At 44.9% G+C, this 12,391-nt stretch overlaps 1 pseudogene; it reads right to left on the minus strand.

Annotated features, from left to right (window-relative positions):
* Nucleotides 1–805: 805 nt before the first annotated feature.
* LOC111758488 (programmed cell death protein 5-like) lies at nucleotides 806–1,130 on the minus strand (annotated as a pseudogene).
* Nucleotides 1,131–12,391: the final 11,261 nt, after the last annotated feature.

Raw genomic sequence — 12,391 nt, forward strand, 5'->3', positions numbered from 1 at the left:
GAAGGACTCATATTAACATCCCTGGTTTTGCTTACTGATGGTGTGGGCGAGGCAAGGCACCCAAAGCCAACGCACAACCTGGTGTCCGCCGGTGCGAGCCAGTAGGAGCTGTGACACCCAGTGCCCACTGCCCTGCCGCTCTCCCAAAAGGCTGAAAGACACACATCCCCAAAGCAGGGAGAAAGAAACAGCAACTTAAACATCTCTGTTTCAAGGAAAAGAACTGAATTCGTAGTTTTAAAATCAAAACCCAAGGTCTTCACCTGCAGGCAGGCCTCTTGGTAAGAATTGTAGATGTGCAAATATTTGCATTAGAAGAAATTTATAAAATCAGCTTTCCACCTTCAGCCACTAGAAACAGAAGGGCAAATTAAACTCGGGAGCAAAAATAAGAAAAGAAGTCAATAAAACAGGAAACAGGCAAGCATGAGAGCAAAATCGATGGGAACAAGCATTGGTTCTCGGGAAAGATCAATAAAATTGATAGACCTCGAGATCGATAGATCAAGAGAAAAGAGAGAAAGACAGGACTTGCCAATACGTGTTGCTTTAAGTTTCCTTTCCTCTTACGTCAAACGTTCCCATTAATTCTCGAGTTAAATCTGCAAAATAACGTTTATTGGGAAAAACAGCTTCTGCTCGTGCCTTTCACCGTGTCTCCTTTATTACTGTTTTCTTTTTCACTGTATTAGTTACTTTTCATTTTTCATAACAAGTTTACTTGTTAAAGGCACATAGACAAAACAAAATAAACATTTAAACAGATTTTAACTTTTGTCCCAGAAGCACCCCATTAGATTTCCGTTTAGTAATCATCCTCTTCCTCGGAGTCCTTTACTTTTCTTCTGTTGAATCTGTTGTTTTCTTTTCTGTTTGTTGACTTACTGTTTCAAGGATTTCTATGTAACCTTGCTCTGAGACCTCCCGCTTAGCTCTCCATGTCTTGCCATCTGTGTAAGATAATTCTCTACTGTTTTCCTTTCTTCAGGCTGATTGACCCACAACTTGGGCTAAGGTACTGTTTCTCATTTCTGCCTCCCTGTGCTTTGCTTTCGGCTGTGCTACATCCACAGATCCTCATGTTTCGCCTGCCTCTCGGCCAGCAACACCTCGAGCTCCTCATCCGCCATGTGCAACTGTGGAGGGCTGCAGCCCTAGCCTCGGCCCGCCCAACCGTGTGGTTTTTTTTTTTATTTTGAGAGAGGGTCTTGCTAAGGTTCCCAGGCTATGGTCAAACTTGTTGTTCTCCCACCTCGGCCTCCCAGAGTGGCGGGATTACAGATGTGCACTAGCATGCCCAGCTAGCCTTCCCTTTTTTAACCATCAGAAAATACATGTGTAGGAGCTATGTATGGTGATACATACCTGTAATTCCAGCACTCAGGAGGCTGAGGCAGGAGAATCGTTGCAAGTTTAAGACCAGGCTGGGCTACAAAGTGAACTCAAGGCCAGTCTGAATTGCATAGCAAGACCTTGTCTCAAAAAGATAAATAAATAAATATAAAATAAAACACATATGTAAGGTTGGGTAAAGTGATGCTTGCCTGTAATCCGAGTACTTGGGAGGCTGAGGCAGGAGGATTCCTGTGAGTTTAAGGCCATCCTGGGTTAAACAGTGAGTTTAAGTCTGATCTGAACACAGTGAGTTTAAGTCTGATCTGAACACATGGCAACGTCCTGTCCCACTTGCAGTTTTTTTGGTCTTTTTCCTTTTTATCGGTACCAGGAATCGAACTCATGACTGCCTGCTTGCAAGGCAGGTGCTTATGCCGCTGAGCTAAATCCCCAGCCCAAGACCCTGTCCCAAAAAAGAAAAGAAAAAGCAAGCAAGCAAATTGGGCATGGTGGTGTAGGCCTGTAATTTTAGCACTCAGGAGGCTGAGCCAGGAGGACCCTGCAAGTTTGAGACCAGCCTGGTTTACAAAGTGAGTTCGAGGCCAGCCTGAACTGTACTGAAACTCTGACTCAAAAAAACAAAAACAAAAAAGAAAAGAAAAAGAGAAAGAACATACATGTGTAGTGAATATAATCACAGTGTTGTTGTAAGGAATGTTTTGTCTGTGATCAGGGCTCTCATGGGGTGGCTTAAGGCCCTTGTGATACAGTCATACATAAATAGAAGTGACACACACAAACAAAACCTCTGTGTTCAGAAACACATGCGAGTGTATGCTCTATAGCTCAATGAATGTGGTTACCATTAATAAATGGCTGCAGAGAATATCTCCGGGGTTTACCCTGGCACTGCGGAAGGGGGGTGCCATCTCTTAGTTGACACAGTACAGCTACAAAGTCTCTGGCCATCCAGATTAAGTTTCTGAGCAAAATGTGTACAGCCTATTTTTTAAAGTCCTATTTGATATTCCAAAAATCCAGCCAATGCAGGCTCCCCTTGTCATGTGGCCAGCATAGCTTGTGGTCTTGAGAGCATCAAAGGACAGGCACATGCTCACACGGGGGACAGGCTCCTCAGAAGTCTTTTGCTAGCACCATGGCAGTGCACAACTGCAGTCCCAGAACTCTGGGAGGCTGAGGCAGGAGGAGTGCACATTTGAGCCCAGCCCGGGCAATTTAGTGACTTAGCGGGGCCCTGACTCAAAATTGAAAAAAGCACAGCATCGAGCTCAGCATCAGGGCCCTGGGTTTAATTTTCACAGAAGAAAAATGAAAGTATTGTACTGATTGTCAAACTGTGAGACTGGTTTGCTTTTATAGACGAGCCTTCGCTAAATAATCTGTACCAGGCTGCTAGCGAGGCTGGGCGGGCAACTCAGGAAACAGCTTGTGCTCAGAATGCAGGCGGCCTCCACATTCACCCCCAGCACCAAAATATAAACCGCCAGCCAAATAAGCAAATGAAAAATAATGACTCACTTGCTCTTATGCTAAGATAAAGAATAATACCAACATGGCCCGTGTCAAGAGTGACTCCTTTAACACGACAGCTGCCCACGAGCCGTACCGGGGCTCTCTATCTGGTGACAGCACTGCGATAATTCTGCATTTGATGCTGTGGTTCTAGAAACATCTGTGTAGCTAGTCCGATAGCTTTGGTTTACTCTCAGTCAGAAGGTGGTAGCGTTCTGACAACAGCCTGCACTTGGCAGAGGCTCTGTCCACTGGCCTGATTGGGTAGACATGCCGAGCTGCTGAAATATAAAGAAATCTCCTTTAGGCACCTCCTTTATGACACAGTTGGCAAACAGTGACTCCCCCTCCTGCACAGCAGTCCCAGGAGCAGCTTTTCACTGGTGACACGTGCCAGCCTTACACAAGCAACGGGCCTGGGGCGTGTGCTTGAGATCCCAGTATTTGGGAGGCTGAGTCAGGAGAATAACTGCAAATTCGAGGCTAGCAACTTATCTTTACAAAGGGGCCAAACACACTCACTGGAAGAAAGATAGGCTCTTTAATAAACGGTGCTGGAGGGCCAGGGATGTGCCCCAGTGGCATAAGCACCTGCCTGGCAAGAGCAAGGTGCTGAGTACGCCCAGCACAAAAAAAAAAAAAAAAAGAGGTGCTGGAAAAGCTGGCTGTACACATGCCAAAGATTAAATCTGGACCCACAATTTTCACCACGCACTGAGCTAAATCAGAATGGATCAAAGGTCTCAATATCAAAACAGACAAAGTTGTTTAGACTATTCTGAGTCTTTTGTATTTCTACAGAAATGTAAGAATCAAAATGCTAAAAAAGAATCAAAATGTTAATCTTTATAAAAAATGATGTTGGCATTTTGATAAGGGATTGTGTTTTCTTATTTTCTTCTTCTTCTTCTTAAAATATTTTTGGTACCAGGGATCGAACTCATGACTGTATGCTTGCAAGGCAGGTGCTTAAGCTGCTGAGCTAAATCCCCAGCCCCTGTTTTTTATTTTATTGTCTTTTATTTTTAATTTCTAAAGGAAAAATATGAGGATATTTCATAACTTTCTTCTTTTCTAATAAATGCACCTGGTGTTTAAAAAATATTAAAACAGAAACATTAAATCTGCTGGAAGATAGAGTAGGTAAAACTCTTGAAGACACTGGTGTAGGCAAAGACTTTATGAACAAAACCCTCATTGCATAGGAACTATCACAACTGGGATAGTTGTGATAACTATATGTGATAAAGAATCAGCAACTGGGATCTCACCCTATCTCATATAGCTATTGAAAAGCTTTTGCACAGCAAGAGAAACCACCAACACAGTGAAGAGACACCCACAAAACGGGAGAAAATACTTGCCCTCTGTACTTTAGACAAAGGAGTACTATCGAGAACACATAAAGAACTCAAAAAAAAAATCAATCCTCCCAGATTTAAAGACACAATTTAAAAATGGGCATCAGAGGGGCTGGGGATTTAGCTCAGCGGCATAAGCACCTGCCTTGTAAGCAGGCAGTCGTGAGTTCTATCCCTGGTACCGATAAAAAGGAAAAAGACAAAAAAAAAAAAATGGGCATCTGAGATGAATGTACACTTCAGATGAAGAAATATAAACAGGAAATAAATATGTGAGAAAATGTTCAACATCACCAGTCATTCAAGAGATGCAAATTAAAACAACACTGAGATCCCACCTCACCCCAGAAAGAATGGCTATTATCAAGAAATCAAGCAATAAGAAATGCTGGACGGGCTGCAGAGAAAAAGGAACCTTCTCCACTGTTGGTGGGAGTGCAGACTGGTGCTACCACTGTGGAAATCAGTGTGAAGATTCCTCAAAAAACTAGGCCTAGACGGGCAAGCTCGGGGTTTAGCCCAGTGGCGTAAGTGCAAGGTCGTAAATTCAATCCCCAGTACCAAAAAAGAAAAAAAAAAAAAAAAAACCCTAGGACTAGAGGCCCCATTTGACACAGCTATTCCCCTTCTGAGTATCTTTCTAGAAGAATTAAAAACACACCACAACAATACATGGGCACCCATGTTTATAGCAGCACAATTTGTTTTAATTTTTATTTTGAAGGTACTAAAATACAATAGAACAAGACAGAATAAAGCCAACTGAGACAGTGTAGTGAAATTGGTACAGAACTTCACAGCAGGTTACCAGGATAACAGTAATAGGTCTCACAGTATATCTCATTATTTCACAATAGTTGTTCTTTCAATCATGTATATCAAAATAAAATGAAATACAGAACATTATAGAACTTATCAAGACAGAATATTGAATAGAGCAGTACCATTAATCAGAATAAAGCAAAACAGTAATAAAAATATTTGCCTTCAAAGAGACGGTAGAAGGAAATCCCCCTTATTTGCTATGGTCAACCTCAGATCTCTGGTTCCCATTTGCTAATGGGGGGCAGGAGAGGGGGGTAGGGGAAGTGGGATGATTGACTCTCAGCCCGTGCACCAGTAGGCTCACTATTGCTTAGCAGGGAGGCAGGCTGGTTGCTTGGTTTCCCAGCGTCCTAAGTTCCAATATGGTGTGGATCTCAGGAGACACTGGTGGTTCTCCCCATGGAGGGGCTGTAGCCTGCCACACCACAGCTGCTTACCAGGGAGGAGAGCTGCTTGCTTGGTTTCCCAGTGTCCTAAGTTCCAACATGGCGCAGATCTCAGGACACACTGGTGGTTCTTCCCCAGGGGCAGTCGCAGTCTAGCAGCACAATTTGTAATAGCTGGATCTTAGAAACAACCTAAATGCCCATTGACTGAGGAATGCATAAAACAATCTGATATTTTCATATAGTGGGGTACTACTCAGACATAAAGAAGGATAAACTGGAGATTTTTATAGGTAAATGGATGCAATGGATTTTATAGGGAAATAAATAAGATACACATGTGTAAACACTGTATGTCTCACTAGTGTGAGAAGCTGAAAGCAACAGCATATGTATACATGTATGTATATTTATATTAAAAATTGTTAAGATAGTTATACTACTGATTTCTCTGAACTCATAAAGAGAAAGATTTGTGCTGGTATTGTTTGGGCAATTGTAAGCGGATGTCTTGTGCTCTGGGTGAATGATTTGGGGATGACAATGTACAATGTATGTACTGTTGTTGCCCCCTGATTGACATGTTTTGAAATTTTTTTTCTTTTTTTCTTTGAAATAAAATGGATTTGAAAAAGTATTATGGTCAGGAAAAATAAAAAATAAAAAAAGGACAAAGCTATCCTGGGCCACATAGAGAGTTCAAACCAGCTTGAACAACCCAGAAAGACCAAAAGCAAAACAGAATGAAAAGAAACAGGAGCTGTCAGTCAAGCGGCTGGGCTCCCAGAGTTCCGTGCAGCTGTCACTATGACAGCTCAGTCCTGGGTCCACACCATGACTACAGCAGGCCTCAGACACGGCCCTGTCCCAGGTGATGCCACGCCACACTGCCAATGCTCCAGATGCCACCAAGTCTTCCGCTGCTGTTTCAAAAACAGGCCATGAAATGCAGGGGACCCATCCCTCTCATTCACCAGCACCCTCCCAGCCTGCAAGTTGGTCCTGGAGACGCACACAAGTGCACTGATCTCTGCACCGCTGGCCCCACAGCTGACTCCGGATTCTTGCACTGCCTGAGCAGCTCAGGTGAGCTGCCCTCAGAAGGCTGGGCAGGTCCGGCAGCCCACATACAGCTGGAGGCCTCCAAGGTTGCGGAGAGCTCTGGCTGGGAGGAACTGATGGGGTAGCCAGGAGCCCCAGAGCTGCTGACTCTTACAGCTCAGAGCTGTGACAAGAAGGACAGAGAACACAGTACTCAATCCCAGGGCCATTAAGATCACAGCACCTGCACTTTTGCAATTCATGATTTGGATCAGAACTGAACAAAAGGACTCACGCAGCCAGGTAGTGACAGCAGAGCTCAGGCTTAGCCTGTGTGTGGTCCTGGCTTTCATGCCCAGAACCTAAAACACAACAAAAACTGAAACTCTGTACCTACTAAATGCTAATGAAATGATCTTATTTTAAAGAATTAATGTTTGCAGCCAAAATAATTGAGTTAACAATAGGAAGTCTTTTCAATTTCAACAGGCATTTCAACATTCCAAAGTTGCTAAAGTTTTTTTTTTTTGAGACAGAGTCTCAGTACGTAGCCCAGGCTGGCCTTAAACTCATGGGGATCCTCCTGTCTCAGCCTCCCTTCTGAATGCTGGAATTACAGGCATGCACACTGGACAATATTCAAATTTGGAATGATGTATCTTTTAGCAAAATCAGAAATTATACACAATACTGTTTTTCCTAAGTAGAAAAAAGAAAGAGAATTGTCATTTACCCTTTCCTCAGCTAGAAGCCCTGATTTCTAAGATCAAGATTCCTCTGCCAGGCCCAGTGCCGCACACTCCTGCTACTCAGAACGATGCTGCGGAAGGATTTCAAGATCAAAGTCAGCCTGGGCTACTTAGTAGCACACTGTTATAAAAATACAAATGAGTTGGGGATTTAACTCAGTGGCTGGCACAAGCGCCTGCCTGGCAAGCATGAGGTTGTGAGTTCAATCCCTGGTACAAAAAAAAAAAAAAAAAGAAAAGAAAGAAAGAAAGAACGAAAGAAAGAAAGAAAGAAAGAAAGAAAGAAAGAAAGAAAGAAAGAAAGAAAGAAAAAGGGCTGCCTCAGTGGTGGAGTGCTTTCTTTCCAGCCCTTTTTTATTTTTTATTGTGAGACAGGGCCTTGCTAGGTTGTCCAGGCAGCCCTGAACTTGCAATCCTCCTGTCTGGGCCTCCCAGGTGACTGCAATTACAGGTGTGCACCAACACCACCAGCTACCCTGTCGTTGTCATTTGCATTTCCCTAAAGATTAAGGAAATTGTGTGCATGTATTGACCATTTATGTATCTTCTTTGGAGAAACATGTTACTGTATTATTATCCTAGTTTCTCATTGCATGTTACTGTTTTTCAGAATGGTCTCAGTTCTCCCCAGCATAGAAATTAATTCTAGTCCAGGCATGGCGATGCACACCTGTAATCCCAGCACTCAGGAGGCTGAGGCAAGGAGGGGCACCGTGAGTTCGAGGTCAGCCTGGGCTACAAAGTGAGTTTAAGGCCAGCCTGAACTGCATAGTGAAACCCTGTCTCAAAAAAGAAGTTAATTCTTGGGCTGGGGATTTAGCTCAGTGGCATAAGCACCTACCTGGCAAGGGCGAGATTGTGAGTTCAATCCCCAGTACCACAAAAAAAAAAAAAAAAAAAAAAAAGACCACAAAAAGAAGTTAATTCTTTGTTCATGTTTAAAATTTTAAACCTTTTATTACAGCGATACAATTAAATCATTCTTTTTCTTTTCTTTTTCTTTTTTTGAGACAGGCTCTTGCTCTGTAGTTCAGGTTGGCCTAGAACTCACAGCAATTCTCCTGCCTCAGGTTCCCAAGTGCTGAGATTGCAGTACACCACCATGCCCAGCTAAATAGTTCTTTTTGAAGGCAAACAGTACCGCAAAGCTACCAGTGGGGAACAGCATTGGCCTACATCGCCTGATCCACACCCCTCAGTCATATTGCTCCACAGCAACTGTTTCCAACTTCTGTCATTTCTCTTCCTATATTTCCTATTTGTAAAGGTAGACATAACCAAGTCTTTCTTTCTTTCTTTTTTTTTTTTTTTTTTGAGACAGGGTCTCACAATGCAGTTGAGGCGGGCCTTGAGCTCACTTTGTAGCCCAGGCTGGTCTCCAATTTGCAACGATCCTCCTGCCTCAGCCTCATGATCGCTGGGATTATAAGAGTGTTCCACCACACCTGGCAAGTTTTTCTTGATGTTTCCTTCAGAACACCATGTATGACTTCCTGCTGCAGAGGGTTAGGGTTAGTTCCCAACCTGCTCCCTACAAACCAATACCAATGGCCCCCTCTCCCCATCCAACAGTACAGTAGGCCCTGTTTGGGGTTACACCTTTATTCAATGTTTATGTGGTTATAGTTTTTTAAAAATTCACAGCTGATTCATGTAGTGTTCCATAATTTCATTTTCTCTCTGGAACTAACTATTCTTTTCCTAGAATTGGTCATTTCTTTGTTTTATATTTGGTTGGTTTTCAGTATGCCGGTCACTAACAGAAGAAATTCTTTATCAGAACTCCAAAGCTCTTCTTGATACTATCAAACACTCAGGACGATGCATCTTGGAGATCCGTTATCATTCATTCATTTTGAAAATATCATCTGTCCACTTGACAGGACTATGTTGCCAGCTGGGGTACAGTATGGAACAGAAGAGGCAAATGGTTACCTCTGAGCTCCCATCCAAGTCAGGGAAGGAAGGACAGAAAAGCACGCAGCCAGGAAGGCGGGTATAGGGACAAGAGGTCTGTAGAGTTGAGCAGGGGCCTTTCACTGCATGATCAGGAGGGGGGGGGGGCTCTTCAAAGAGATTATCTGGGCAGGGTCCTAAGGAATTAGTGAATCCTTTGACATCTGGTGGGAGAACAGTCAGCAAGAACTTTGGAATGTTTGGTGACCAAACATTCTATGCTGTATCCTTGTCCCACCACTAGGAGGCTGAAGCAGGAGGATGGCTGCAAGTTCAAGCCCAGCACTGGTTGCATACTGAGTTCAAGGCCAGACTGGACTACATAGCAAGGCTCAGTGCAAACAAGCAAACAAACAAACCAGGAGTGGAAAACCCAAGACGAACTGGGTTGGAACTCTGCGTGGGACCCCAGGGAACGGTAGAGAGGTGGGAAAGCTGCGGCGGGGAAGCGGAACGGTGGGAGGGGGCGGCTGGGGCGGGCCGGAGCCGAAGGGGGACGCACCGAGCAGGGGTCGCCGGGCTCCGCGGGGGGCGGGGCCGGGCCCTTGGGGTGGGCGGGAGCGGCGGGAGCCCCGCCCACTCTGCGCGGGGGAGGCGCCGGCGAGGCGGGGGGAGCGCGGAGAGGGGCGGCAGGGGCGGGGCTCAGCTGGGTGCGGTGAGGACCGCGAGCCGAGACGGGAGTGCGCGCCGGAGAGGTTGGCAGAGCAGAGATGGCGGCCAGCGGGGACGGGAAGGCGCCCAGAGCCGCGCTCCCGAGGGCCGGGTGCTTCCAGGCGACAGGGCGAAGGTGGGGTGCAGCAGAGACAAAGAGGACGCTTTGAGGGCCTTCGCTGGGGAAAGACCCTGAGTTTTGAAAGCTTGGGGGGCCTGGCATGGTGGCTCACGCCTGTCATCCCAGCACTTTGGAGGCTGAGGCAGGAAGGTCGCCGCGAGTTTGAGGCCAGCCTGAAAAGATGGAGGAGGAGAGGAAGAAGGAAATATAGATGCTCAACATGATTAACTGAGGGTGGCAGGATTTTGTTGTTGTTGTTGTTGTTGTTGTTGTTGTTTTTGAGACAGGGGTTCTATGGAGTTCAGGCTGGCCTTGAGCTCAAAATGAACCTCCTGCCTCAGCCTCGGAAGTGCTTGGATGACAGACGTGTGCTACCACTCCTGGTGGAAACCAATCTTTCCACCAGGACCTGTTTTTCATAGTCAACTCATTTCTGACTAGTAAGCAAGCCCTCCTGCTACTAATAAGAATATAAAACACTTCAGGAAGATCGGGAAGTCCTCGGGCCCGAGGGTGAGGCTGCGGTCCACACGGAGAGCAGTCTGCAGACTCGGGGGAGGAAGGAGCCGCACTCCCAGGACGCTGCAGCCCTCACTTGAGGATTCAGCCCTGCCGCTTCTCAGACATTACCTGGCAGAGGCTCCCAGGCTGCAGAAAGTTATCCCGTGGAGCGACCCGGTGAGGTCTCAGAAATGTAAAAGCTGAGTGGGAAAGAAAACTAAAAAAAAAAAAGGAAGATACCAGCTGTAGGTCCAGTTTTGTGCTAGAAGAAAAATCCCAGACTGGGTAATTTAAGGACCGGACAGTTCTGGAGGCTGGGAAATCCTGATGAGGTGGAGAAAGGAGAGAGGCCATTTCCAAGGGTCCCTTTTAAAAGCATCACACGACCTGGGAGGGTGCAGCCCTCAGCCCTTTTTCTTTTCTTGTCTTATTTAGTACCAGGCCTTGCAAAGGTCACGTAGGTGTTCTGCCACTGAGCTACATCCCCAGACCTTTGATTCATTTGTTTTGAGACAGAGTCTCATTAAGTTGCCCAGGCCAGACTCCTCCTGCCTCAGCCTCTCAAGTAGTTGTGATTACAGGCCACTACTCCCTCCCTCTAATCACCTCTTAAAGGCCCATCTCTCAGTCCCTTTATGTTTGTAATTAAATTTCAACCTGAGTTTCGAGGGTTATAAACATTCAAACTATAGCAGTGATTTATAGTGTAATACCAGTTACATAATTTAAAAAACATGTACCAAAACTAGGCCTTCGTATATTTTCACGATGTGACATGTAAACACAGATGGTGGATTGGAAGGAGGAAACTTAAGTTAAATACATCAGAATAGGTTCCCCCAAAGACAGAGGGATAGAAGAATGGAACAGGTAGACAACACGATGGGGCCGGGCCACAGCTCAGTGGTAGAGCAGTGCTGCCGTGCACACTGGCCTGGGCTCAATCTTCAACACCAAAACAATAAAAGAGACTGCACAGATTAAGTGAGAAAGAAAATCTCAATTTCATGCAGCTGAAATAGAGTGACAGCGTTCAGCATGTACTAATATTTTTTTCTTTCTTTTTTGAGACAGGGTCTCTCTATGCAGTTCAGGCTGGTCTTGAACTTGAACTTGAACTTGAACGATCCTCTTGCCTCAGCCTTTCGAGTGCTAGGATTATAGGCGTGAGCCACCACGCCTGGTCAGCATGTGCTAATATTCTTGCAGCTAGATACTGCTGCATAATAAACTACTCTGAAACTTAGCAATTTTTTAAAAAGAACAAATTTTAGTTGAGTATGATAGCTTACACCTATAATCCCATCACTTGGGAGGCTGAGGCACGAGGATTGAGTTCAGGGACAGCCAGTAATTAGCAAGACCATTTCACAAATCCAAAAGGAAAAAAAAGGAGAGAACAACTTTTTATTACTGTTGCATCATTTTGTGGGTCAGAAATTTGAGAAAGGCTAGTTCTTCTGCTTCTTGTAGCATGGTAAGGGTCACCGGGTGGTATTCAACTTCCAGGGTGATATTCTAGTTTCCAGAATATATTGCTGAAAAAAATAAAAATAAAAAGTAACTGGAGTGGGAATGTAGCTCAGTGGCTCAGCACCTGCCTAACAAACATGAGGCTCTGAGTTTGATTCCTGGTACCAAAAAATAAAATAGTAAAAAAGGCCTTTAAAAATAAATAAACAGGGGCTGGGGATTTAGCTCAGAGGCATAAGCGCCTGCCTGGCAAGTGTGAGGTCATGAGTTCAATTCCCAGTACAAAAAAACCCCAGAATATATGGTTGGGGTGTGATGACACTCAGGATCCTAGCCCTCAGGAGGCTGAAGCAGGAATATCCCCTCAAATTCAGGCCAGCCTAAACTACAAAGAGAGAAGCTTTCAAAGATAAATAAATACAAGCAATATATAATGAACTGTTACAATTTAGTAATAGA

Source organism: Cavia porcellus, unplaced genomic scaffold, assembly GCF_034190915.1.
Source record: "Cavia porcellus strain 051 isolate PalLab524CR breed Dunkin Hartley unplaced genomic scaffold, mCavPor4.1 scaffold_6, whole genome shotgun sequence".
NCBI classification, from domain to species: domain Eukaryota; kingdom Metazoa; phylum Chordata; class Mammalia; order Rodentia; family Caviidae; genus Cavia; species Cavia porcellus.